Source organism: Bacillus rossius, chromosome 2 (genome assembly GCF_032445375.1).
Source record: "Bacillus rossius redtenbacheri isolate Brsri chromosome 2, Brsri_v3, whole genome shotgun sequence".
Classification (NCBI taxonomy): Eukaryota; Metazoa; Arthropoda; class Insecta; order Phasmatodea; family Bacillidae; genus Bacillus; species Bacillus rossius.
In genome coordinates this window covers 73,535,690-73,562,337 of record NC_086331.1, presented here as the reverse complement: position 1 = coordinate 73,562,337, position 26,648 = coordinate 73,535,690, and the positions used below count along the sequence as shown (strand labels likewise).

At 37.9% G+C, this 26,648-nt stretch overlaps 1 protein-coding gene across 1 annotated transcript in view; it reads right to left on the bottom strand.

The window, feature by feature from the left end:
• The window catches only part of LOC134529374 (fibulin-1-like), a 539,830-nt gene that overhangs the window by 467,636 nt on the left and 45,546 nt on the right, over nt 1-26,648 (bottom strand). The gene's annotated exons all lie outside the window — the stretch shown is intronic.

Below are 26,648 nucleotides of genomic sequence, written 5' to 3'. Positions count from 1 at the left end.
GCTGGTTTCGAACCGAGCTCCATGACGTAAGTGTACTTTTTTTTTCAAATTTTTAAAATATTTTTTTCCTAAATTATTATTATTTAATTCGATTGATTATTTCTTTTATAAATTTTTAAAATTTTCCCGATTTTCTATCATAAAAAATACAGATTTTCAAGATGGTGACTGTAATGGAAATTGCAACGGTGATGTCAAATCCAAGATGGCGGTCATAATCCTAGATGACGTCAGAGGCTTATCAGAGGCTTTAGATACGGATGCTTAAGCCTATTTTAGGACATTGTGTTCTTTCTAAGTCATAAAGTATTTGAGGTTTTCGAAATCATAATTTTCGAATTAATTGTGGATTTTCGTGAAATATTTTGCGGGATTTTTTTACAAAAAAACTGGAACTTCTGGCGAATTTTGACGAATTTTGGGCTAATTTTGACCAATTTTGAAGGTAAAGGTCAAGGTCAAGGTCATCAAAGATGGCCGCCGTGACGTCATAAATCCAAGATGGCGGACTAACACCAGGCACCATCGCCTGGGACTGCGCCCGCATCCCCATTTTTATACTACTATATACCCTTTAAATTATTTACTATATTCCTTTACCTGCTAATGTTATATCATTTTGTAAATGTTTTTGACTATAACGATATAAGAAATATTTTCCTTAACATTTCTCAGCTTTAATCCATATAATCGTAGTTTTCTTCTTTTATATAGGCCTTACCAATTAAAACGATTTCAGAAACAGTTGCGTTCGAATAGCGCTTTTACGGCGCTTATACAACTTTTGTTAATGCTTGCAACATAATTTAACTGAACTGACCCAATCTAGCCATTACTTGCGGTCAAAGCCTTTTCCAACTAGGTAACAAGGTTTTGAGACACACTTTCGAAACAAAAAAAAATGATGATGGACTTAGTATACTAATGGTAGTATCGTATTCTCGAATCAGGCTGACTCAATGTAACCGGGGTTTCCCAGCTCAGCTGTGACACAGTAGCTGTGAGGCAGTCGCTTCGGCCCCTAATACTTGACAATCACCTTGACGATATAGAATACTGGGAAGAATCCTTGTCATGTACATCATTACAATCAAGCACTAACTCCTTGCTGGAACGGGTGAAGGTGGAAGGGTAAACTCACTTTGATGACAAAGCCAATGGAAGCATACGTTGGAGAATAGAGAGGAGATGCGTCCAACTGATTCTTTGCGGGTTGAAATTAGAGAAGACGTGGTTTCCAGTTAACATCCATGAAATGAACATGTTAGGGAAAGAAGTTTTAGAAACACAGATTACAACGGTATCTAGTTTAAAAGACTCTTTAAAACTCGTGTTTTTATTTGTGTGTCTGACCTCTTCAATCTTAGATTATACATTTGGCAATAAAAAGCATCAAACATCCCATGACATATAAACAATGTGCATATTCGCTCATGAACTTTCAACTCTGCATAATTTCTTGTGCTACTTGCTGCCAATTTCCTTAAGTTCTCAGTCTTGGCTAACATGGCCAATCCTGTACAGTCCGTACAAACACTTTGGCACTATCAAGTTACAGTCGCAGACAGTGGCGCGTAAAGTTTAATTTCCCCAGCGAAATACATGCATAACTCCACTGGCTAAGAGGACGTGCGATTGCAGTGCTGCGACGTACAAAAGCCTTTCGGGAAGTCTGAGTTAGCCATTCGCAGTAGCTGCCAGAAGTCAAGTGCACAGTGCCCTTCGCGGAATAAAACAACCAGATTCAGGTAGTAGCTGGTTAAGCCGTAAGAAGATCTTCCTTTCTATTCGTTACACATATGCCATAAAAGTACCCTTGGTAAATGTTCACTGCTACTGCTGCAATTTATTTCTCTCCTCCCCGTAAACCATCTGCATATCAGTCACATCTGCAAATGTTTAAGTCTGTCATGCCGTTGCGGTTCACAAACTCAGTAATTGCAGTGTCGTAACTACTAAATCATCATCACATTGCTTATCAACCAAAGCCAAAGCGTAAACATACCACAACTTACCAGCCACTGCTGATTACTATTGGGCATGGGTAACTCTAAACGTCTGCGCCCGACGCTTCACCTGCTTCCAGCAGAGCGTTCAAAATCAAGGCGCTGCGATCGCGCGTCTCTCAGCCAATGGACTAATGCCTCTGGCTGGTGTCATACTATGCGTTTCTGCCACTTCAGCTAAAACCAAAAGTTTTTTATTTTAATATTCTTTCGTCTACCTTTCTTAGAGACCACCGTTCAGGTCTCTCAAGAATGCGCCAAGTAAATTTATAAAACTGTAACATTTAAACAATTGATTTATTAAAAAAAACAAAGTAATATCTGGCAACCAATCTGGTTCAACTGCATCTTGTTACATCAGCCTAATACAGGTAAAATGCAAATTTAAGTGCCATGGTTCGTGCCTGTTATTTTGCAGTAATGCGTTTCCGGACACAAATTTTCCTTAGAAATTTTTTTTCGGCATCCCTGCCACACATTTAATTTATGCCCAATAGTTTTTGGACAATATGTAGCCTATAATTTTATGCAACCATTTTAAATATGATATAAAACAAAAATATATTTTGTATATTATTAACAAGTTAACAAAAATTGTTCTGTATCCCAAATCACCTTTTGAACCATACAAAAATTCACATGCAATGCAGTCAAGCAGTTTAGAGCGCGGTTTTTGGCATTCAAACGAACTCTTCTGAAGGCAGAGTAGCACATGGTTATGGAATTGACAGGCAGACTTCTGAATGCGGCACACATGAACGCGAATTACCGCGGAGGCCAAAATGGTTTAAGTGTGGAACGTAGAAACTAACACCATTACATGGCGGAATATTTTACTAAATCACCAAATCTTTGTTGTAAACTTAAATTATTAAAAAGTGCGACCATACACTATAAACGGTTCTGTTTAGAAAAGTATGGCTTTATATTTTTAGTTTTTTAAGAAGTAACTATCCAGTTAACTATAAATAAGGCGTTAAGCTTCTTTTTATTAAAGAATATTTAGCATCTCCAAACTAAAAAAAAACAATAGTTCAAATAATATTAGTTTTTCTTATTTTTCTTATTTAAGTTACACGCGTTGTGAAAAAAATTACGTGAGCGAATTTTACGATGTGCGCACACCATACAGCGAAATGTTCACAGGTTGAAAAAAAAAAAATTCTACCTACAAAAAAATTCAAATAAAAATTACACATGTTCATTAAAATACTGTAATTTAGTTATTAATATTGAATAGTGGTCTATATCATTTAAAACAGTCATTTATTGTAATTATTTGTGAAAGAAATTGTGAATATAAGGTTTTTAAAGTGTATTTTCAAATGTATTTATATAAGATAGGTTAGATAGTACTTCTTCAGACAAGTTATGAAAAAATAATTATAATGAATGTTTATGATGCGCGCACAGTGTGGAAAAAATTTACAGGATGATTAAAAGGCTAATTACACTAAAATTATAATTACATATGCGCAGGAGTATCCTCTGGAAACAGGGTGCAGGGTGTAGTTAGGTGTCGGAGTCCGCCATCTTGGATTTTATCGTCATTGCGGTCATATTTATTATATGACCTTGAACTTTCACTTTAACCTAAATTTATAAAAAAAATTATTAATATTTAAAAAAATTCTATTTTCTTTCAATCGAATGCACTACTACGTAATATTAAGAATCCATCATTTTTATGTTAGGAAATCGGTAAAAATTTCAAAATTAACAAACAATTTAATATGAAACGATCAGTTATACTGAAAATTTTGTAACACGAAAAAATTAAAAATGTATAAAAATTCATTTAAATATATTTTAATAAAAATAATCATGTAGCGTAAGGTAGTAACCTGGCGAGGGTAATCGATAAAAATGGCGTCAGAACCATCCTACTCAGAAGCCATCGGCAGAATGACCCTCCCAACAAATGCCAAGGCAGATATTATGTCAGGCTGTATGACGTCATGGGGGCCATCTTGTTTTAGTCTGCTAGAGGGTGTTGCTGCCATACAAGTTTAAATTTAGCTACTAAAGTGCACGAATAATTTAGTGCTAGGAAGCCCGCCTTCTTGAAATTCGTCCATCTTAAAAATATGTCATTTCTATGCTATAAATTAGAAAAAAAAATTAAAAATCCCCCGAAAATCACTTGTTAAAATAATGATTGAATCAAAAAACTCAGACTCAGACTGATGCAAATAATTGATGTTAGGTAAAATATATTTTAATTAATATTTTAAAAAGTGACAGGTTCGAGAAATGAAACCACAAAAATAATCTAAAAAAATTATTACATAATTTCTGCAAGTATAAAAACAAATTAACAGCGATTCTCGACTTCTTCATATGCTACCCACATATTAAAGCGAGATGGGAAGTCCCACCACTTGACAAAGGATCATCCATTTCTTCGTTTGAGAATATTCTCCGCCAAGTATGTACTGGGATACATTTAAGGCTAAACCTCTTCGGCAAAGAACCAACCACGAAAAGGCCTGTGTTCCAAATCTTCGAGGTAGTAGGTCGTAGCCTCCGAAGAATTGCAGACTTGGGGTCACACGGAAAAGTTCGGGACTCCAATATGCAGTGAAATCTTTCTCGAAGAAGCCTTTCTGCTTGGAGATCAGCAAAACTTTACCGACATTAGCTTCAGACTTTAGTAGATCTTTCTTCTTTGATTTGAAAAACACTGTTCGAAGCTATTGTATTCGCTTATTAGTTTTGGCAAGATATCCAGCCACTTATAATTTCCATTAACGGTGAACTGTCGCCACATTTTGATGTGCAATGTTTGGTCAAACCTTTCGACAAAAAAGGCTTTGACATTACTAAATGTAGTGTAGTGCTTGATACCAAACATCTTCATCAAAGTCTTGAAGGTCGCAATTCTTTGCATTGATCCATTCATAGGCGTGCGAAGGACTTCATTAGTGGTGGTGCCAGATTACACAACAGCCCTATCATTCACGGACCCGAGCCTAAAGCCGGAAAGGGGGGGGTGGGGGGGGGGGTACTCCCCCGGAAAAATTTGGATTTGAAAGCGCAAAATGGTGCTATTTAAGGTATTTCCGAACAAAAACATTAAATACACAGATGTAAAAATTTAAACATTTTTTATGACAAATTATGGCTTTGTACGTTTCAATCGCCAGGAAAACTACTAAAGTATTTACAGTTTTAAGCTTTGTTGAGCCATAAAGTAAACTGCACAAATTGTTTGTACGGAATTCATGCTGGTGGCTTTGAAAAACCGTACTTACATGTTTTGTGAAGACGCCAAATAAATGCTAGAAAAACATTCTCATGTGTTAAGTTTTAAAATCAACAAATCAAGGGAGTTTTTGTAACATACATCAAATATGTAAAATATTAAAATAATAACAATACACAAATAAGAGTAGGCAAAAGTTTTAACTTTTGGAATAAAACAAAAATGTTTTGTCGGCGACTGCATATAAGTCATCGAGTAATCCTTTTCGGGATCCGGCTTTTTAATTTTAATCACCCATTTATACATCATACAGACATATATACAGCAACTAACGAACTATAAAAACTGTCAACTAGTGAAATTAAAATGATAATTAATTAATGAGTGATCCACGTAACAAACACAGGCTGTATTCGTGTACTCATTAGAACAGTAAACTGATGAGTAAACAGTAAGAGTAAACACTACACAGTAGTGCTACCTGGCGGACGGCAGCTATTATTCCGTGCGCCTGCCGAGTGGAGTGAACAGTGGACACCGAGCGCGCATTCTATGTAATTCGAGGAGAACTAGGAGAAGGATTTACATTTCAGAAGTTTCGTAGCCGCAGCCCGCGTGTACAACACAAGTAATTGCACCTGGCTTGTTTCCGTGTGTATAGTTGGTTCGATTGATAATTTATATACTGATAGTGTTATGAGCACAAATCTGTAACTAGACATGATTGGAAAACATATATTTTTTTGGAAATAATACGGTTTTTTGTAAGTATGTATTATTTCTGCTTGTAAAAAATAAATTAACGTTAACCCTAATGGTGGTGCCAAGGCACCTGTGGCACCTACCGTCCGCACGCCTATGGATCCATTTGCAGGAGCGATGATACACATCTATCTCGAAAAATGTCTGTCATGACCTTGGTTACGTCGATCGCATTCTTAGATCTCACATGTCTGACCCAAGCGAACATGCTATACACATCGATGACCATCAAAATGTACTTGAAATGTTAGGGAATATGGTATAATCTCAACAAAGACCGTCTGGAATAAAACATCAATTCCATGCAGTAAGACTGCGCAGAAGGTATTTTCGTCTTGCAGGAGCGTGATGTTTAAGTGATGCATTCAGATTACTTGGAAAAGCCCTCAAATCATCACTTCTGTGTGCGTTTGATAGTTCAATCATGTTACGAATGCAAAAATTCAGAAGCTTCCACGTGCTGATAGATGGCTAGCAGGTACTCTAGTAATTCGTTGTTCGCATTTTCTACTTTTTGAGCAGGTAGTGAACAGTAGCCTATTTCCGGATATCGGTGTCGTAAGACGTGATAATAGTATGCAGTTCGGTAGTCCGACTGCTACGACCTAATTTTGAAATGCTATGACTCATGTTTGACAACAAACTGATCAACACCTTGTCTGTACCTGCCTTTATATGGAGGCCCATCTTTGACTATAACTAGGAATACATTCTCGTTTTTCCAGTGCAAGAAACACATGTCTTTAAATTCCAGGAAAGTCATGTCGGTGTTTACATGATCTTCATAAGCACGATGTAAATTAAGTCGATTTATGAGAAAAAGTACTAAGACATTCGCATTGTCGTGCAGCATATGATTATTTGACTCAAAATCTGACACAGGTAAATGCTGTCTACTTTAGCATGTCTGCCCATTGAAAAGTACCATTGTATTAGCCTTACTTCTCGCACATGATACATCGTCAAAAACCACCACGGAATTGGCTCTTGCTTCGCTAGGAGGCAGCACATCTCCATTATCGATTAACGAAAAATACTCCAGGCCGTCCACCGATCGTAGAATCGTAGCTCGGCACTGGTACTTTGACTGTCGAACCATCTTGGAATAGGGGTACACATTTTAAAACCTAAGACCATTTAGTTTCATCCAGCAGACTCAGCAGAACACACGTTTTGCCGCTGTTGGACGGGCCTGCAATAATGCATTGTATTGTAGACGGCAACAGTAAGCCATGTCGCGATTGGCGCGCACTGGCTTCTTCTTACCGGATGCGTAACAGCAAACACACTTCATATTTTTGCATTGTACTGGCGAAATTGTATAAAAGCAAAAACATTTATACTTTCGGTTCAGTTGCACATAATTCCTCGAAAATTTTTAAAACAAAACAAAAAAATTGCATTAGCGCAAAACTCGCAAACTCGCTTATAAATAATCTGCCTTTATCTACACATTCCAGGCCACAGATACTGTGATCCAGTAACAAAATTAGCCAAACAACTAGCTCGAGGTGACGCATTGGCATTAATTCTCTTGACGAGAAGTGCAAGCAGCACGATATTTCCTATTCACTCAGCCAGGATCTGGAATCAAGTCACCAATCTGACGAGATACTGGCACTGGAAGCAGAAGATAAAAGTAAATCAACAAATGCAGGACTTGGAGAAAGAAATCGTGGCAGAGGATATATCCAAAATTATGAAAGCAAAAACTAAATTAGGAATGGGTGCTCGTCGAACCAAACCCCGCAAGACAAAGCGCAAGACTGATAAAGGCATGAAAAAAGCCAAACAAAAAATACAGGCTCTCGACAAGAAGATTACTGACGTATTCCTACCACTACTTTTACCTCCATTGGGCATCCTCGGTCGCCTCATTGTTGCTACGAGTTGCTCAGAATTATTGCGTAATAACGCAACCCATGCGAAAATTTCTGACCATCTTACATCTTTTAGTCCATCTGTCGAGTTTTGTTACTGGACTGAGGGGCTAGCAAAGAGTTCGAGGACATGGAATGCTGCCTAAAATCTCTAGTGTTGTGCCGGTTTATGATCTGTTTTGATGGGGATATGAGTGGCAAGTGAGTTTGGATCCATATGTGGGGGTGAATTGATGTGTAAATGGCGAGTTGTGGTGGTGTGGATTTATCTAGATTCTGGGTGGTGATGGTGTAGTCACAATCTTAGCTGCCGCCAAGGTCCGACAGTGACCCCGCGGGGGCTGGAAGCCCCACTCGTCGAGGGGCAGCCAACCAGTTTAATTAGCGGCATTGAGCAGGTGGTCAGATTGGTGTTGCACATTGGGCTGTGGAAGGGGGGTGAAAGTTCCCCCCCCCAACACTGGTCCATTGTTGGTGGTGGGAATGGTTGCAGGGTGCACTTACCGGAGTCCTCCCTGCTGGCATGTGCCCTTACCTAGGGCTTTGTTACTTGGCATATAGTTGTGGCTATGGTAGCCATTCGTAAAATAGGGAGGAATAGGTTTGTCCCCTTTCTCCCTCGTGCAGTCATGCTGAAATTAACTTGCATGCTTTTGCATAGATAATAAGCTTAGTGCCTTTTCACTTTAGCTTTGTCATCTAGCCACTGGCCTGGCCTATGGCTGGGCCGAGGAAGCAATAGGATTTTGGTGCTGTCCGCCTTGTGCTGTCACCTTGGTGGATGTTTAATTCTGTGGTCCTCCCAATATGCTTAGTTGGTTATCTAGGTAGCCTCGTCGTCGAAGTTATTTACTATACAGAGAGGATCCTTTGTTGCGCAAAACTCCCTTTAACTCCACTGTTGCTACTTCTAGCATGGGTGGGGTGGGTGGGAGTGTGTTGATTAAGATAGCAGATGGAGACCTCTCAGTCGTAGTCCCCAAGCCCCTGCACGAGGGAGTTAGCATAGGCCCTGGCAGCTGCATAGAACTTAAGGTTGCTTTGCAAGATGACCAAATGTATGAGATCTCAATATTTGATGCGGTGTAGTGTAATGATTTTTGTAAAGATGTCAAAACCTGTTTTGGTCAACTTGTACTTTAGCCATGGGTCTGGGTGGAGCCCCATACTTCTACAGCTAGAGCAAGGTGGACCATATGATGGCTTTTATATGTGAATGCGCACTCTGTGCGGTAGTTTTTTGCCTTTTAGGAGGGGGTAGAGGGCTCCTACTCACTTTTGGCACTGGACTACCCTGATGTCTATGTGTTGTTATCAGGTGAGTCTAGAATCGAGGATGAGTCCTATGTATTTTGTTTGGGTTATGTGTGGTACATCTTGTTCAAATAGTGTTATCGGTAGTGGGAGCTGCAGCCTGCGCCTGGAGAAGAAAATGGCAGCTGATAGTTCGGCATTGATCTTTATCCACCACCTCTTCAACCAGGCTTCAGGTATCTCTAGGTAGTCCTGGAGATGTTCGCATAGTTGCTCTTTGACAGCTCTTATGGTGTAGATTGCAGTATCGTAGACGAAGAGTTGCACTCTAGTATTGGGGGATGTGGGTATGTTGGAGACATATAGTGCATAGAAGTAAGGTCTGAGTCAAGCTCCCTGGGGCACTTCTCCTACAAGGGGGCGTGGGGCCTAGATCTCGCCCTCTACCTTGACACTAAATGTGCAGTTGGAAAATAAATTAGAGATTATAAGTGCATATCTGGGTGGAATCAGTAAGCTGATCATTTTTTGGAGCAGGCCTCATGCCACACATTTTCGAATGCCTTCTCCATGTTCATGAATATGGCCAGCATATGCTCTCTGTTATTGAAGGCTGCGGTGGCTGCCTCAACGACCTAAGTCAGGGGGTGGAGACAGGAATAGCCTTCTCGGAAGCAGTACAGATAGTCGGGTTGGAGGCCCAGTTGGTCGGCATAGAGTTTAAAATGGTAAAGAATGATCTTCTCAGCCAGTTTGCTTAATGAATTATGTAGGCTTATGGGGCGTCTGTTTTAGGGACAGATGGAATCCTTCCTGGGTTTGGCAAAGGATATGGTGTGTGCCTCCTTCCACACCTGTGAGAAGAGTCCAACTTGAAGTATGCTATTCATAAGCAGTGCCAGGAATTCAATGGTGGTTGCTAGCAGGTGTTTTAGAATGAGTTTCGATACTCGATTCTCCCCTGGGGCCTTGCACTGTGGGAGTTTGCAAAGCAATTTTCTGATTTCAGATGGGGTGACATGATCCTGTAGGGTGAGGGTGTGGCACCATTTTTGTGCCAGGAGGGGCCCGAGTGATCTACCAACTTCATCGACGAAGTTCTCATCTTGGGGTTTTCGTGGGGTGTGAATTGGTGCTCTAGAGATATTCCTAGTGCTTCTGCTTTTTCTGATGTGAAGTATGCTGCCCCCTGAAGTCCATGGATATCTGGTGGTGTGTAATTTAGCGGTTTTCCCTTGTAGGCCCACCGGCAGCGTCCAAACAACTTTTGGGGCTCAGCTGGCTTTATGAATATGCTGCTCCCATTGTGCTATTCGTAGTTGGTTCGCTTCTCTTTCCAGTCGAGTTTTCAGTCGGTTCTGTGCATTTTTCGCCTCTGTGGTCTGTAGTCATTGTTATGTGTATCTGGTTTGATTTTTGTTTGCAATCAAATAGTCGATAAGTGGGTGTTACGGTCTAGAAATGTCGCATCGCAGCTGTATGTATGTGGCATTCTTTGCTACCGCTTCGATCGTCGTCATCAGTCAGTGTATGGCTGCATCTATTTCCATAGCCGTCTGGAGTTCGGTGTCGGGGTAGTGGATGTCATCCATGTCATGGTCGGAGTTCGGTTGCGAGTTATATTTTGCTGTCTGGATTGTCATTTCAAAGATGATTGGGTTATGGTCGCTGTCTAATTCGCATAGTGAAGTAAGATCATATGCGTATTCCGTGGCATTGGTTACGACGATATATAGTATGTCTCAAGGGCTTTCGTTGTATGGGTAATGTGTGGGCATATCCGGGGCTCAAAGCAGGTACCCTTTTTCCTGTGTGTAGGTAGCTAGCTTGTTGCTACTGGGTTTGACCACCTGGAGTGCCATTCTTGATATTTAGTGTTGATGTCTCCTGCCAGTAGGAAGGTGTCACATTGGCTGATAAGGGTTGTGAGGTCTTTCTCATGGATTTTTTTACTGGAAGACCAATATACTATGGCAGGCAGGCAGTCTCCTTGGGTGTTGGACATGATAATTGCAAGGCATTCCATGGAGGAGAGGGCGATTTGATAATGCTTGATGCTGTGTATAATAAGCACCGCCATACCCAGACCAGAGTCGTTACAGTACATGTGGTATCCCTTAACACTGAAGTGAAGGTTGGATGAAATGACTGTTTTGTTTTTTAGTGCAACTTTTACCCCGTAGGTGCGCAGTGCTTCTCTGGATCTGCGTGCGCAGGGCATTGGCATTTCAGTAGAATATGTTAAAGGACCTCCGTTGGCATCAGTGGTGTCAGAAGTATTCATCTGCGGGTCTTTAGTCATGGGTGGGAGCAGTGTTATAGTGCGAGCTGACAACACTTCCAAGAATGAATGCAAGAAGTTGAAGGAAGCATGAAGACACAATGCTAGCATGGAAGTCATTGCCATGAGTAAAAAATTGCACAGGACTCTACTTACAGCGCTAAAAATTAGGTAGACGCATGAGAAATAATCGATTGAAAAATCCTTAGTTCTCTACTGGAACCTCCGCTCACCAATATAGATTTACTTAAGTGTGCTCGAAAACGGAAAATACCTCCTTTCCTAGGTGGTTTTATGTGAGACCATTAACCTACGAACCAAATTTCATTAGTATGTCATTATTAATTTAGATTCGTCGACAAGCCGTGGTACGCACTGGGTAGCATATAAAGTCTTGAATATAGTCAGATTACTACGAAAGTTTCGGTAATTTTATGCCTCCACCAGAACAGAGCCGTAATACAATTACGAAGCAGAACAGTATCCTGACCAAACAAACTACAGACACATGTAAATTCGCTTTTAAACCAAAAAAAAAATTAAGCAAACAGAAAAACATTTTTGCTAAAAAATTTAACTGTTCAGTTATTAAAATAAGTCAGTCATGTCGAAAACCCTTACGATGACAGCTCTTTGCTCGGAGCTACGGGTGGTCTATTTCCCGCCTCTAGAGTTGTAAGGTGAATGGTGTATCGAACTCGCAAATTTTCAAATGTAAGATTAAATATCGAATATCAACGAAGATACATGCAAGATCCGCTTTCTGAAAAGTGATGTGATCGCTCATGAAATACAGTTACCTGTTGAATCTTACGAAATTGACGACACTGTAAATTATATCAAGATAAAGTTACCACATAATGTAGATTTTCAACTGCGTGGTAAACCAAACACTCAAAAATGTATTCTAACATGCAGTGAAAATGTCAACTTTATGTAACCTGGAACCATAGGCATAATGCTCGGATTCAAAGATTTATGATGCAGGATAAATGTATGAATCTATGCGAGTAGTAAACATATTGTACGTGAATGTCATATGCTTAAACTGAGTTTTTGGCAAGTGGAACGTATCTCAGCGGAAGACTAAACAACATGCTACACAAGTCATCGCCAATAGTCCCACCAGGATATAAACTGGTTGAAGTACCACAAAGTATCGTTTGACCACCATCTGAAGTACACATCTCTGTACGACGTTAAGATATCTTTACTTTACATTCACAGTTATTTCTACATAAAGGAGGTACACTGACAATGGCAGATGTCAGTCATACAAAAACTATGAAAATATCCAGCAATGGTATTCTTAATGTAATCGAGTACATTACATGTGTACTCAATGGTATCGCGGTAGAACATACGAGAGATGTAGGCATAACATCTGCTATGAAAAATTACCTTGCTGCTGATGAACGAACTGTTTGCTGCACAGATGGCAGGCTAAGGTCTCGAGGATTAATACAAGCTACCTGTACATGCCGAAGGAAAACACAAAGATTGTGTTCCTGTGTCAATGCTTCTTGGATTTGGAGAAGACTACAAGCACATAATCATTAATTTTCAACAAGAGCTCATACAGCTTCTAGCCAACATGCACATTAACATAACTGTCACTGCAGCAGAACCCACAGGATGTCTCGCTAACATTAGAGTCCACCATGTGAATGCTGCTTCACGTCCAATTCAGCATGGTCGAACCTATCAATATGCTGAAGAACGTAGAAAATAACAAGTAAATAGATATACCATTCCGATACTGGAGCCTGAAAATGTATCCTAGCTTGCCTCAAAGTCAGTGTATTAACTGAATATTAAATTTCAGCTTCACTACGGAAAACCCATGATTTCTCATAGTCGAGCTTCAGACTGGAAGACAGCTCAATGCAGGAGTGAGCCACTCCGTATTCGATAACTGCGAGATACATAATGTAAAAATATTTTTAAAAGTGAAAGCTACCCATTCATGTACATGAACATGGATTTTCAAAGGAAAGATTTCTTCTTGCATATCAAATGTACGCCAAGTTTCAGCAATCATACTATGCCCGCAGACAGTCACTGATACTGAATCCTAACAATGTGTACATCCTTCCAATGTGTACATAAGCATAAGTCCTAGCTTCAGTAGCGTCGATTACAGCTATTGGGATGCCGGATATCTGCGCACATATACAAAAACACGTGATGGAGGTGCTCAGCAGTTATGGTTTTCGCACTTTTCTATGTCCTATGAACCAACTCAGCAGCTGCTAGATTGCTGCGAACATGGAAAGTGTGCTCTTTATCACATGAGACCGCATACGACTATTCCAGCTAGCATCGAAGAAATAGTCGCAGTAACACATGTAACACGAAACTTGGACATGTTGCAAACTATTGCTACCTGATGCAACTACACAGACTCCCAAACGACGTGCTTCTCGTTGTAGTTCAGTTAGTAATTATGTCCCAACAAGCACCGAGACAAAGCCATGTCGCAGTCGTGATCGTAGACGCTGTTGTCCATGTCTCAACAAATGAATCGTCACCAGAAGAGATTATCTGTGTTCCTGAGCCCAAGACCAGCAAAACCATTGTAACTGGAATCGATAGAGTCGATGATGCAGTCTGTGCAGCATTAAAGACTTTGCTTATGAAAATGCTAAATGACTTAAATTAATATGTATTAGTGTATTTTTCTAAATAATTTGCGAATCTCGGATTTTTTGAGTTTTCATTTCTAGAATTTTATGGCACCTGCATTTTAACCAGGTAAAACAATAAAAAGGCATTGTTTTACTTACTTAGTATAACAGCAGCCGCTGTTGTATAAGTGAGACCTAGTCGATGGGGCCCTCAGTCCTTCTCCAACTGTGGTGCAGTGTTGATCGGCTAGTTTGACCTGGCTGACATATTAATCCAGTATCTGACTGTTCTTGAGAATCTGTTGGCATCATTACCCTCTTTAACTATGGCCTTGATGTACAGTCTACCATCAAAAGCACAGATACCTTTGGTATCGTCGACATCAGCGGAGAACTCAATGGCAGCCATTCGGATGGCAGCGATGTTGACGGCATCGGAGATCCCGATGAATTCAGTGATACCAACTGCAGAGGAGTTATTAACAGCTGCTGTTCTATCGACTGAAGTTTCACCGGGAACTTCGGAAACTTCAACGAACGAAACACGTTTATTTCACCTATGCAAATACTGTTTTATGTTATTTACTAAACCATCAAATGCTCTCAGGCACGAAAGAATCGGGTGTTCAAATACTGTACTGCAAATAATACTATTTTGTTGCATAAAATGAAGAAAACTAATTTCAAGCTTATAAAACTTGCACAGGGTCAGTTAGGCTCAATCAAGAACCTGTTTGCAAACACGGTGGCAGAAACTTTATGCTAGCACATCATGCTAGACATCATGAAAACTGTAACTGTCCAATGAACATGTTGTTATGTATATTTTAACGACACCCTGACTATTTGGCAGTCCATTCCAATTACTGTCACATGACTGTTACATTTATGAACACATAACTAGCTTGATTCGTCTGTGACTCTCAGTTCGTCTTTGTTTGTAGAATAAACATGACGGTTACTCACCAGTGTTCGTTCTTACTCGATTGAAAGTTGAAGAATCCGATGGCATCATTACCATCTTTAACAACGAACTCGATGACATATATACCATCATCAATTGGCAGTTTTTCAACCCGGTCTGACCTATCACCTACAACAATACCAATGACAACGTTTTACCAATATCGGAAACCCTGACTGCAGCAACGTCGACCCCGATGACATCAGCTACGAATATTTCGGCATAACGATCCTGACACTCCAGAGATTCCAAGTAAAGGTGTATCGTCGTCACCGACAGGACCAGAGAAGACTTAATGTGTGTACTGTCTTCAGCAGCAGTTAAATCATTAACCGAAGAGGCAACAAATGACGGTTTCCATCACCTGAATGTACGTATTGTGAAAGAATCAAAAACTTGAAAATTCGTGTTTAGGTAATACACAATTGTAAAAATTAATCTGATCGCATTAAATATTAGTGCAACAGGTTTTGTAGTCAATTTATATCGTTCGAAAACTTGAAAAAGAACATGTGGTTTTGCAAAGGATTGTTTAAACATTTATCTGGACCAAAATGTATTTTCTGTGGCAAGATATTTGTACACATGTCCTGTGCGAGGCATCATAAAATATCACTGTCCTTTAACAAAATTGAGAACTCTGTGCCGTGTGAAAAATGTGGTAATCAATTGTCATGTGGAACTGCTCTGAAAAGACATGTCAAAACATGAAAAACACAAGACTTTTTTTTTACTTGCAGGAATTATATAATAATTTTTTTAGTTGTAATTTTGTTGTTTTGTTTCTCGAACCTGTCACTTTTTTTAGTGTTTTTAATAATATAATTTTTGAACTGAACTTATTTTTTTGCTTCATTCAAGGAGCAAACTGAGGTAGGTAATCAAATGAATCGTTATTTTAAGAACTAATTTTTTGATGGTTTTTAATTTTTTTTCTAAAATCTAGGTTTAAAATAACATATTTTTAAGATGGTGAACAAATTTCAAGATGGCAGGTGCCCTGTAAATATATATATGATTCCAGCACTCTAGGGGCTAAAAACTAAACTAACTTGGCAGCAGCAGCTTCTAGCAGACGAAAACAAGATGGCCATCATGACATATTGGCTGACATAATATCTGTCTTGGCATTAGTGGAGGGATGTCAGTCTGATGATGGCTTTGGTGGAAGAAGGATCGGACGCCCTTTTTATCGATTACCCTCGCTGGGTTTGAACTGAATGTAGATATTTATTACAGTTTAATGAATTGATTTTTTTTTATAAATTTTAAATTATTTCCATTAAAATCGGATAATATTTAAGAATTTTCAATATGGTGGACAATTTTCTAAATGGTGGGGATTTTTATATTAAAAGTTTATTAATTGGTTTTTTTTATTAATTTTAAATTTTATTCAGATTTTATAACATAAAAATTATATTTTTTAAGATGGCGCAGTTACAAAAAGTGCAATGTTAGGGAGTGAGGCTTCTATTCTAAGATGATGGAAAACTTTTAATTAAATTTAACTTTTTAAATTTTTTTATTTACTAATTTTTTTTTCCAGTTAAAAATGGATAATAATTACAGATTTTTAAGATGGTCGTAACTGAAAGTGCAATTTTGATGTCACAAGATAATGGAATGTTCTAGACCAAAATGGCGGAATGTTTAAGGACACCAAGATGGCAGAAAAAACAAAATGGCAGGTCCAATACGGCCATTAGTCAAGGTCAAGGTCAAAGATCTTGGTCAAGGTCAACCTAGATTGCCGCCATGATGTTACAATTAAAGATGGCGGACACCGACCACACAACGTGCACTCTTTCCAGAGGAATCAATATATACTAATATTCACATTTAAATCATAAACTTTTGTTATTGATATTGAAGACTGGTCTATATTGTACAGTAAAGTATCATAGAGCATATTCTGAAAATTTAGATATTGTAAATATTTCAGTTTATTTTTATCTTTGGCCATAGACTTTTTAAAAGACTGTGGTAAGCTGCTATCACTTGTAATACAAAATGTATGAATTCTATTAGCATCCTAAGATGTTATGCTATTGTTTTAGGATATCGAATTGTTATTTTTATCAGCTTTATTACGCACCAGTTTAAGGAACACATGTAAATTTTAAAACCATTATTGTACCTTTACTTTATTTTAAATATTGGGTTTATATAATGAATGTGTTAACCTGAAGCATATATACAACATGCTGATAGTGTTGGTGCGATGTTTGAATAGAGTAAGGCTAAACTGTTTATTGTAAAAAAAAACATAAATTTTTAGATAATTAAGGGGTGGGGATTAAAAGAAGGAATTAGTAATGCCATTTTGTTGAAGTGTATGATAGTCATATTCCACGAAATGTGTATAATTGATAGTTATTAGGCAACTGAGCTTATTGCTGAACACAACATATATGCCTGAAACAAATCAAGTGTATGTGGCATAATAAGTTGTGCGTGATTATTAATACGAACCTCGATTTACAGTTTATAAAGTTCAATAAATTTAATATGGAAATATTAAGCTATTTTGATAATTGACTGGTGAGTTGAACTTTGTAATATTGAAATTAAATGTAAGATTGTTTGCTAATTATCCAATATTCTTTCAAATATGAGGTAAAAGCGAGGTGAAATGCGAGGTAAATCCCTGGAGACTCATATATCGTATATGTTCAGAAGGATGAGGTACCTAAACCAGACCGTGGGAGACCAAGAGTTCGTGGCCATGGTATTATCCATTTGCCTGTCAATTACCAGGTACATCTGATGGGGAACCCTCTCACGAATCTGCCTGAATTTCGAGAACAGCTACAGTTTGGATCTGCTCAAAAGGTCAAACAACTCTCATGAAGAAACCGACAAGGCAGTGCCACAACAGAAGCCTGCAACATTGTATCGTCAGGAGCCACTGTGCCAGACAGTAAAGCTATTCCAGCCTACGAGAACGAATGCTACTGCCGAAAATGGTAGTCACAAGAATTACCTGTTGCCGGTCAGGCCAAAGGTGGAATAAATCGGTTATACTAAAACATATTGGTGGTGATTTATACCGAACACTGACCATGTGTTAGGTCGAACCAGACCAGACGTTAGGCAAAAACACAAAAAAAATTGTGCTTACTAACGTAAGATAATGTAAATAATCGTAAGTTTATCTGTACAGTGGTGTTAAAAAGAGAATAGAAGAAACAAATGTTTTTGAATGATTTCGAGGTAAACTGGGGTCTGTTATCAAATACAATTATGAACAGTAGGCCATAATTCTAGAAGATTTGGTTTTGCAAAGCAGAAACTGGTATTTGATGTAGCTTCTATCAAAGGAATTAGCAAAAATAATTAAAAAATGCATCAATGCTCACCAAGAGCGTGGTGTGTTAATTCTTGGAACGAGGAAAATGATCTAGAAAATCAATAAAAATCATCTGAATTGGAAGGTCACCAATATCAGAATACAGGAATTCAACCTGGGTATTTTGGGCTGGTTTGCTGAGGGCACAGAGTTTGCACAGTTTGATGCGTTTCACAATGTCATGGTGCATGCAATCCCAAATAAAATGACCCTTAATGTTTTGGATAGTTTTGTAAATGTGTGCCGAGTGGGGATGTGTGGTAATATTGGAAAATAATATTTCATAAATTTTGAGGTAGTACAGTTTTAAAATATTTGTACTAATGAGTTCGTTGATACAAAAGTCCTTTGGAAAGTTTTTAAAATTTTGGAGGTGAACCAGCTTTAACCTAGGTAATTATATTGGAAATGTAATAATTTGATTGCTGATGGGACTGAAGGTCTTGAAATGCCAAAGGTAAATTCGGTGAGAAGTGTGTGGCACCTTGTTGAGGGAGGACGGGGGGGGGGGGGGGGGGGGTGTTTGCTATGGAATAATTTCATTTGAGGGTTTCTCGAACATTCGAGGACGGGTGTCTGCCACAATATTTTGTAAACATAGAATATTTTGGATTTGAAATTTGAGGTAAGAAATCTTGGCAACTCAATGTCCCAGTTTTCTTAACTGTTTAGGATGTGCTAAAAACCAAGCAAGGGCTTGATAATAAGTTTCTAAAAGAAATTCTCAGTGTTCCAAAACAGTTTTTAAATTTGTCGATGCCAAATACAACAGCAAAACATTCTAGTTCGTATTCCTATGAGGCTTTTCTTTCCTGATGGGTGAGTGTTCACGAGGTAAAAGCTATAGGTTGTCGACACCTGTCGAATTACTGGGACAATATAAATCCAACGGCTATACTAGATGCATCAATTTTCAGAATAAATGGCTTGGTGAAATCTCTCATACGTATGACTGGAGAACTTTCAATGGCCTGTTTAGTAATTGGAAGGTTTTTTCCTGTTCAGGTACCCAGTGAAATGGCACATTTTTTTTTGTTTAATGCATTTAGAGGGGCTGTGTGTTCAGAAAAATTTGGTATATATCTGGAGTAAAAATTTGCAAATAAGCGATGCTTTAAGCATCTTTTGGAGACTTGAACTCCATGATGGCCGGGGTACGGTCAGAGTCAATGGTTACTCCCTTGTTAGAAATTTAATGGCCTAAGAATTATGTTTCCTTGACTTTCCTTTTTCGTGTTCATAGTCTGGCCTGCACTGCAAAGTCTCTGAAGTACCTCTGTGAGGTGGGCTATGTGCTCTTCAAAACTTTCTGAGTACAACACATCATCCAAATAATTGAAAATGTACTTACATTTGATATCTCCCAGTACTTGGTCGAGCAGACGAGCCAGCACTTGTGCATTGGTTGCCAACCCAAAAGGTACGGCATTGTACTAATATAAATTTCATGGTACACAAAACCATATGATGTGTTTTGATTTTTGACTGAAAGTGGTATGCAGAATTTAGGTCAAAAACACTGACATATTTCGCCTTACTTCACCAATAGAAGGCTTATTTATCTTCTGGGAATGATGTAGACACTATGCATATCTGCTGGCTGGTTTTTTCCCACTATTTCCACAATTTTTTCGACTACTGGCCTCTGATCCTTTCCTTTAGGAACTAAAAAGGCAGGTGAACTGAAAGAGAAGGTAGTGTATTTGATGACATCTTTATCCAAAAAATCTTGTATGTGTTTTCGCATAATTTCAATTTTGGGACCTAACAACTGACATGGGTGACATTTTATTGGTGTAGTATCCAAAATGTTGATGTCATATTCTGTTACGTGGGTGCATGAAATTTTTTTGGTCAAAACACCAGAAAATTTTTGCCATATATTTTTGATGGCTAATTGTTTTTTTGCAGCTGAGATGGTCCAGGTTTAATTTGTTTCCATTATCATCTGCACTAGTTTATAGTGTGTTGACATTACATTGAAAATGTTGAAAAATGTTTTCTGACACCACAAGGGGGATGAAAACTACTGTATAAAATTTTAATTTAATTTTTTGCTTGGAGATCAATTACTGATCCAGTTTTAGCAATAAAATCTAAGCAGAAAATTACGTCTGTAGCTAGATCATAGCACACCAAAAATAGGAGCCTCCTTAAAAAAATCAATTTTGACTTTGATTATTGCGGCAGAGTTGAGCTTGAAAGGTTTCTCATAGGCTGTGAAACATTTTAAATTGTTTGGTTTATCATTCTTAGTTAAATTATTTTCCTCCAATTTCTGAAATAAATTATGTTCCTTAAATACAATTTTAAACGGAACTTGTATGAATTAAACCTGGTATCACCTTCGTGCCAATCAGTATGTTCGCATAAGACAGCACACTAGGGATTTTTCCGAAAATATTGGGGCAAGTTCGTTTTCCTGTCCAGTTAAAGCAAATGTAAGTTTTGCACTTTGCGTTGGTGGCTAAATGGGGCTTTACAAGCGTTGGTTTGTTGGCCATCTGGTTAGTTAAGTGTTTTAAATAAATTTTTGTTGTTGAGATTTTTTTTGTTTTGTTTTGCTACTTTTTCCATATTCTTGAATTATTACTTTTTTTTTTACAAAAACTTTTGTTGCCATGTAGATGCTTCTGAGTTCCTGGCGTGGGAGTAAGTTTGGAGAAGCAGTTTTCATGTGATACAAAAACCAGTTTTCTGGCCACCTGGTTACAGGTTTTTTGTTCTTTTAGTGTACAGATAATTTTGACTTTTGTGTTTTGAACACATTCCTCAACTACATGTTCATGTTTCTTACAGAATTCGCAAAATGGTGACTGATTATGCGAGTGATTTTACCTGGCCTGGGAAGTACTAGGGTGATAATGTTATGGCTTAACCCTTTAAAGGATAGTGGTCTCTATTTCAACCACATACAATAAGCGCAAAAATAATGTATTTTTCACTTACTTATTCAACCTTATGTACCTGGAGTGTTTTGCTAAATGGACAGTGGTTGTTGTGGAAACCACCTCTAGACTTCTTATGTTGGCAGGCCTTGTGGAGAGGAGAAAGTTCCCGAGGTGGTCGCTATGCGTACCACCATCCATTGCTATCTATGGTTTTGTGTCTAAACATGTGTTTGCTGACATATTATTAGCATTTGCGTGAAAACGGAAGGCAAATAAAAGGTGAGTTATTGAAGCATATGTTGTAACAAGTTAAAATTATATATTAATTCTAATGCATCAACATTTGAAAACCTAGAATATTAAATTTTAGTCCGTAACCTAAAAGAATGACTTAACAATTTTGTTTTTACATCGTTTTATAATTTACACAAAACAAAACTGTAGCAGCACAGTGCAAGAAAACGACAATAGTTTGCAACTGTATATATTTCTGCTGGTTATAAATATTCAAATAACAGTTTTAGGTATTGTGTTTTCGAGTTATAGATATATATATATATAAATATATATATATATATATATGTGAGAGTGCAGAGATATTTTAGGTTATGAAACACTATGCAAGTTTTATTTTTATTTTTATAGGCATACAATTGTTTTTCTCCATTGTAAAAACTAACTTACGACTCATTTATAAGTAGTGTGAACTATTATTTCCACTTATATTACCAAACATTTTTCCTAAATACAGTATTTTTTGTGGTTTTTAGGTATATTGCAATTATCAGTATTATGCCTTTTTATTTCATTTAGGTAATTTTATATCTAATTACATGCCTATTTTGTACAGAAAATGGGCGAGATATACACAGCCAAACAGCTTGAGTCTATGAGCCAGGAAGAATTACTGTCTTTCATAAATTATGTTTCTGATGAAGAGGCATTTGACTCCGAGGCAGGAGGAGATTCAGATGCAGACGATGAGCTACCAGCACTACAGTCGAGTAAAAGTGGGACAAGTAAAATATCTGTGAGAGCATCAGCAGGTATTTCCGACACAGACTTGGATTCTGATGATTCTGTGATCGATCCTGATTTCATCCCTGAGCTACCAGAAAAACGGATGCGACTTTTGGTTCCCTCTGAATCAAGTAGTGATTCTGATGAACCCGATAAACCTTGTGAAGTAATGCGATCACCAAGTTCTACGCATAATTTCCATTTTGTGAAGAATGCAAGGAATGTAAAATAATTTTCTGGTTACAATTTTACACTTCCCTTTGGCCCAAAGTGTGAGGTAAATTTGAAATCTCCTCATGAAATATTTCTTACATTTTTTACCTTTTCAATTCTTGAAATGATTGTTGAACAGTCAAATTTGTACGCTCAACAAAAAGGGGTAGATTTACATTTGTCTGTCACGGAATTGAAAGCTTTCTTTGGTATTTTGATAATAATGGGGTTCGACTCTTTACCAACAATGAGACTCTACTGGTCATCAGATCTAAATTTCCATGTTACTAGAATAGCAAGTATTATGTCTTTGAGACGGTTTCTGCAAATACTTATATTTCTACATCTTAGTGACAACGAAAAAATGCCGGGAAGAGGGACATCTACATTTGACAAGTTGTACAAGATGAGGCCTTTGATAACTCATATGAACACTGTATTTCTCAATTGTTTCAATCCTGGTAGATTTATAAGTGTAGACGAAAGCATGGTTGGTTTCAAAGGGCGCTCATCTTTGAAACAATACATGACACTGAAACCAACCAAGCATGGCTTCAAAGTATGGGTTGCTGCTTGTTCAACGACTGGATATATGCTAAGTTTCAGCATATATGAAGGAAAAAATCTGTTGCACAATGAAGGTTCATTAGGTGAAAATGTTGTGTAGGCACTTACAGCACCTTTCCAAATGTTAGGGTATTGTATATTTTTTGACAGATTTTTTACCAGTTTCCCATTATTATTCAAACTGTTAAAAAAAACACTTTTGCATGTGGTAGAATAAACCAGAATCGAAAGCATTTTCCAAACACAGCCTACAAGCGGACAGAAAAATGAAATTGGGAGAAAGTGATTTTGTAATGGACAATGATATTTCTGTCGTAAAATGGAAAGACAGAGGTAGAAAATCAGTATCTTTAGCTAGCAACATGCACAACCCATTAGGAAAAACTCAAGTTTCTAGAACAAACAAAAAAGGTGAAAAGGAAATGATTTCATGTCCACAGGTAGTTGCAGATTATAATGCATACACGAGGGGTGTAGACAGGTTCGACCAACTTCTTTCAAGTTATTCCATATCATGGAAATCACATAGATGGTGGGTCAAGCTGTTTTATTACATATTGGATTCAGCAATTGTTAATTCCTTTATTCTGTACTCTGAAACCACGAAACTTTCTGGCATGAGGGGAACAAAACCCATGTCACATCTCAATTCCAGAAATATGTTAGCTAATGAACTTATTGGTAATTATTGTTCAAAAAAGACACCAGGTCCTTAAACAAGCCCAAAAATTATCATATCAAAAGTAAAATTTTCTAGAAAAAGCACATGTGATAATAACAACATAAGAAGTAATGTTGTACAACTTTGCGATGTTGGATCTCACATGCCTGCCGAAAGCACACCAAGACGTTGCGCACATTGCAGCACTAAAAAAAATCAAAAAAGAAGTAGGGTAATTTGCACAAATTGCAAGGTTGCACTATGCGTAAGTTGCTTCGAGCCTTTTCATAAAAACTTGTAGGAACAACAAGCTTTCAGAATGACTATCAGAATTCCGACATATGTGTTACAAAATTTATTCTAGGAATTTCAGAAAATGTTGTTCGATTGTAACGTGTTAAGCAATTTTCTTTGGTAAACTAAATATGCATTCAGTGTAACACTTATAAAATATCTGAAACAGTCAAAGTTGTATAAATCTGATTTGAAAGAAGTGGTGTGCATTATGTGTAAGTGGAATTTCAAAATATGTTACTAAATTTTTTCTACAAGTGTTTAAAAATTTTTTGTGTGATTGTAAAATTGTATACAATTTAGTTTGGTAAACTATACATGTATTTATTGTAACAATGACAAAATATCTGAAATTGTAAGTTGTATAACAATTTCATTTGAAAGAATTGGGGTGCAGTCTGTGTAGGTGGTCAACATAGTGACCACCATCCACTGCATGTGATGTGTGTAACTAAATTCATGGTGGTTCAATACTCGACCACCTATTTTTCTGTAACTGAAAATTTTGTACGACTTTTTATGTTTGTTGGTTATTTTTCTGTTATTTGGACTAAGAAATAGAGTACATTGATTAACTGAAACACTGGATTACATGAAAAAATAATTAAGGTATTGACAGGCTGAATTTTGTGTTCTTGTTGGTTACTGAAATTTAAAGCTCAGTTCCTTTGATGATTTGTGAATTCCACATTTGTGGCATGGATACACAAACGGTCCAGCTCGGCAAAATTCTGTAATTGTGATTGCATTGAAGGATTAATTTAGTCCAGAACGTTAGTCACAATATTCAGTCTTTGATAGGCCTAAACGAAATATTTGTGCGTCTTCTTTTTTGTCTGTAATGTAGTGTGACAATGTTTCGTTCTATTGCTAAAACCTGCTATACCATTCTAGACTTATGTTTGTTAGCAAGCATGCAAGGAATAAAAAAACTTAGTATGTCAGCATGGTACTAATCAAAGGTGAGATTATTCTCAATGGCCAAAGCTGAGCTTTCAATTAGGGGTGATTGTGTTGGAGGGAATATAACTTCAAAAAGTTGCTTTTCTGGTATACTAAGCTTCTAATGCAACAGGAATTGCTGCTGTAAAAAGTCAACCAATTTTTTGGGGTCCAAACCATTGGTTTAAGGCAGCCCTGATAGTAGGTGCTCGATGGGGTGAGGTATTTGGCCATACAATTGGTACTCGTACCCATGACTAGAGGTGGTATGGAGAGTCTTGGTTGATTTTGCGGTAAAAGTGATTGTGGATGATGAAAGGGTGGATTTTGTGAGCCGGAGAACCTGAGGGTGGATAGGCTGTTGAGGAACTCAGCTGGGAGGGTGTCAAATGATGTGAAAGATGCAACAGGGGAGCAATGGATGAGGGTAAGGAGAGGTGCAAATGGGTCATTGTGGGAACTGGGGTAGTCTTCCAAGAGGGAAAAAAGAAGGAAATTCTTGTTAAGGGTTGAAACTGACCGTGGTGGTCGTGAATGGAAAATACATGGCTGGTAGGCTAGTTTAAAATGAGTGAGTGGTGATTTTAAGAAATTTCCGAGAATAAGTCACACTGGTTACAGGATGCATGGTAGGGGCCATGTCAGGTGCAGTGGTTAATAGCATGGAGCTGGAGGGGAAGATGATGCCAATGATACGGACGCAGTTGAAATGGTGATGAAGGGAAGAGTGGGTGTTGAAGGGGTGGAAGGTGGGGGAGGTTGACAATGAAGAAAATAGTGTGAATGTAGTAGGTCTCTGCAGGGGCTTTGTGTCTGCTGGCGAAAATTAGGGGAAGGGCTTAAGTTTGGGCCACATATAATGGTACTTCTGCTGGGGATGTGATCTTGAGGAAGGCAAATAATTTCATCTTGCCTTAGGAAGACCTCGTCTAGCACAGCTAACCTGGCTCTCAATTTAGGGGTTTGTTGAATACACTTTTTAATCACTCTCTGAAAAACACCATTTAGTTTACCTGCCGTTAGGGAAGCGAAATGATTGAATCTCCTTGTGACATGAGCTAGCTTGGCGAGAGTGAGTGCAATTTTATTTGACTCTGTTCATGGTCGATGTTGTTTGTTAAGGCCGGAAGGTCGTGGTACTTGGCACAGCAAACATTGAATTCTTCAAGAATTTCAAAGGATAAATTCTGAAAAAATGTTCATGTGTCATCCTGACAAGCTGCCCTTAGTCGTTTCTACATTGATTGGGCATTCCCTGATGAGGGCATACCACGACATGCCAGCTCATATGTAAATTCACCTTTGAGCAAATGTTCGGGAGTAATCATGTTGTCTTTGTAAACAGATAACTGGTAATATACAAAATTAAATTTTGTTGGTAGGTAAGAAATTTGTTCAGAACTAGTAATAAGCCTTAACATGACTTTAGACTAAGGTTAGACACTAGTACACAACCCTCTTAATATTACAATTTATATATAAAATATTAAGACTATAATATAATATAATAAAACTGTGCCTGCTATTCCTGGGCGGCACCTTTAATACTGTGGGCTTGAGAGCCCGCATTCTCAAAACAAACAAAATAGGGTAATTTAATTTAATGTACATTTTTGTTTTTTTTTCTTATTTTGATTTAAATTTATTGCGAGATATAGCAAATCCCTATTGAAACAACTGGATAAAATTTCACTGCATCCAGAACTGGCGGTAATTATAAATCGCCTGT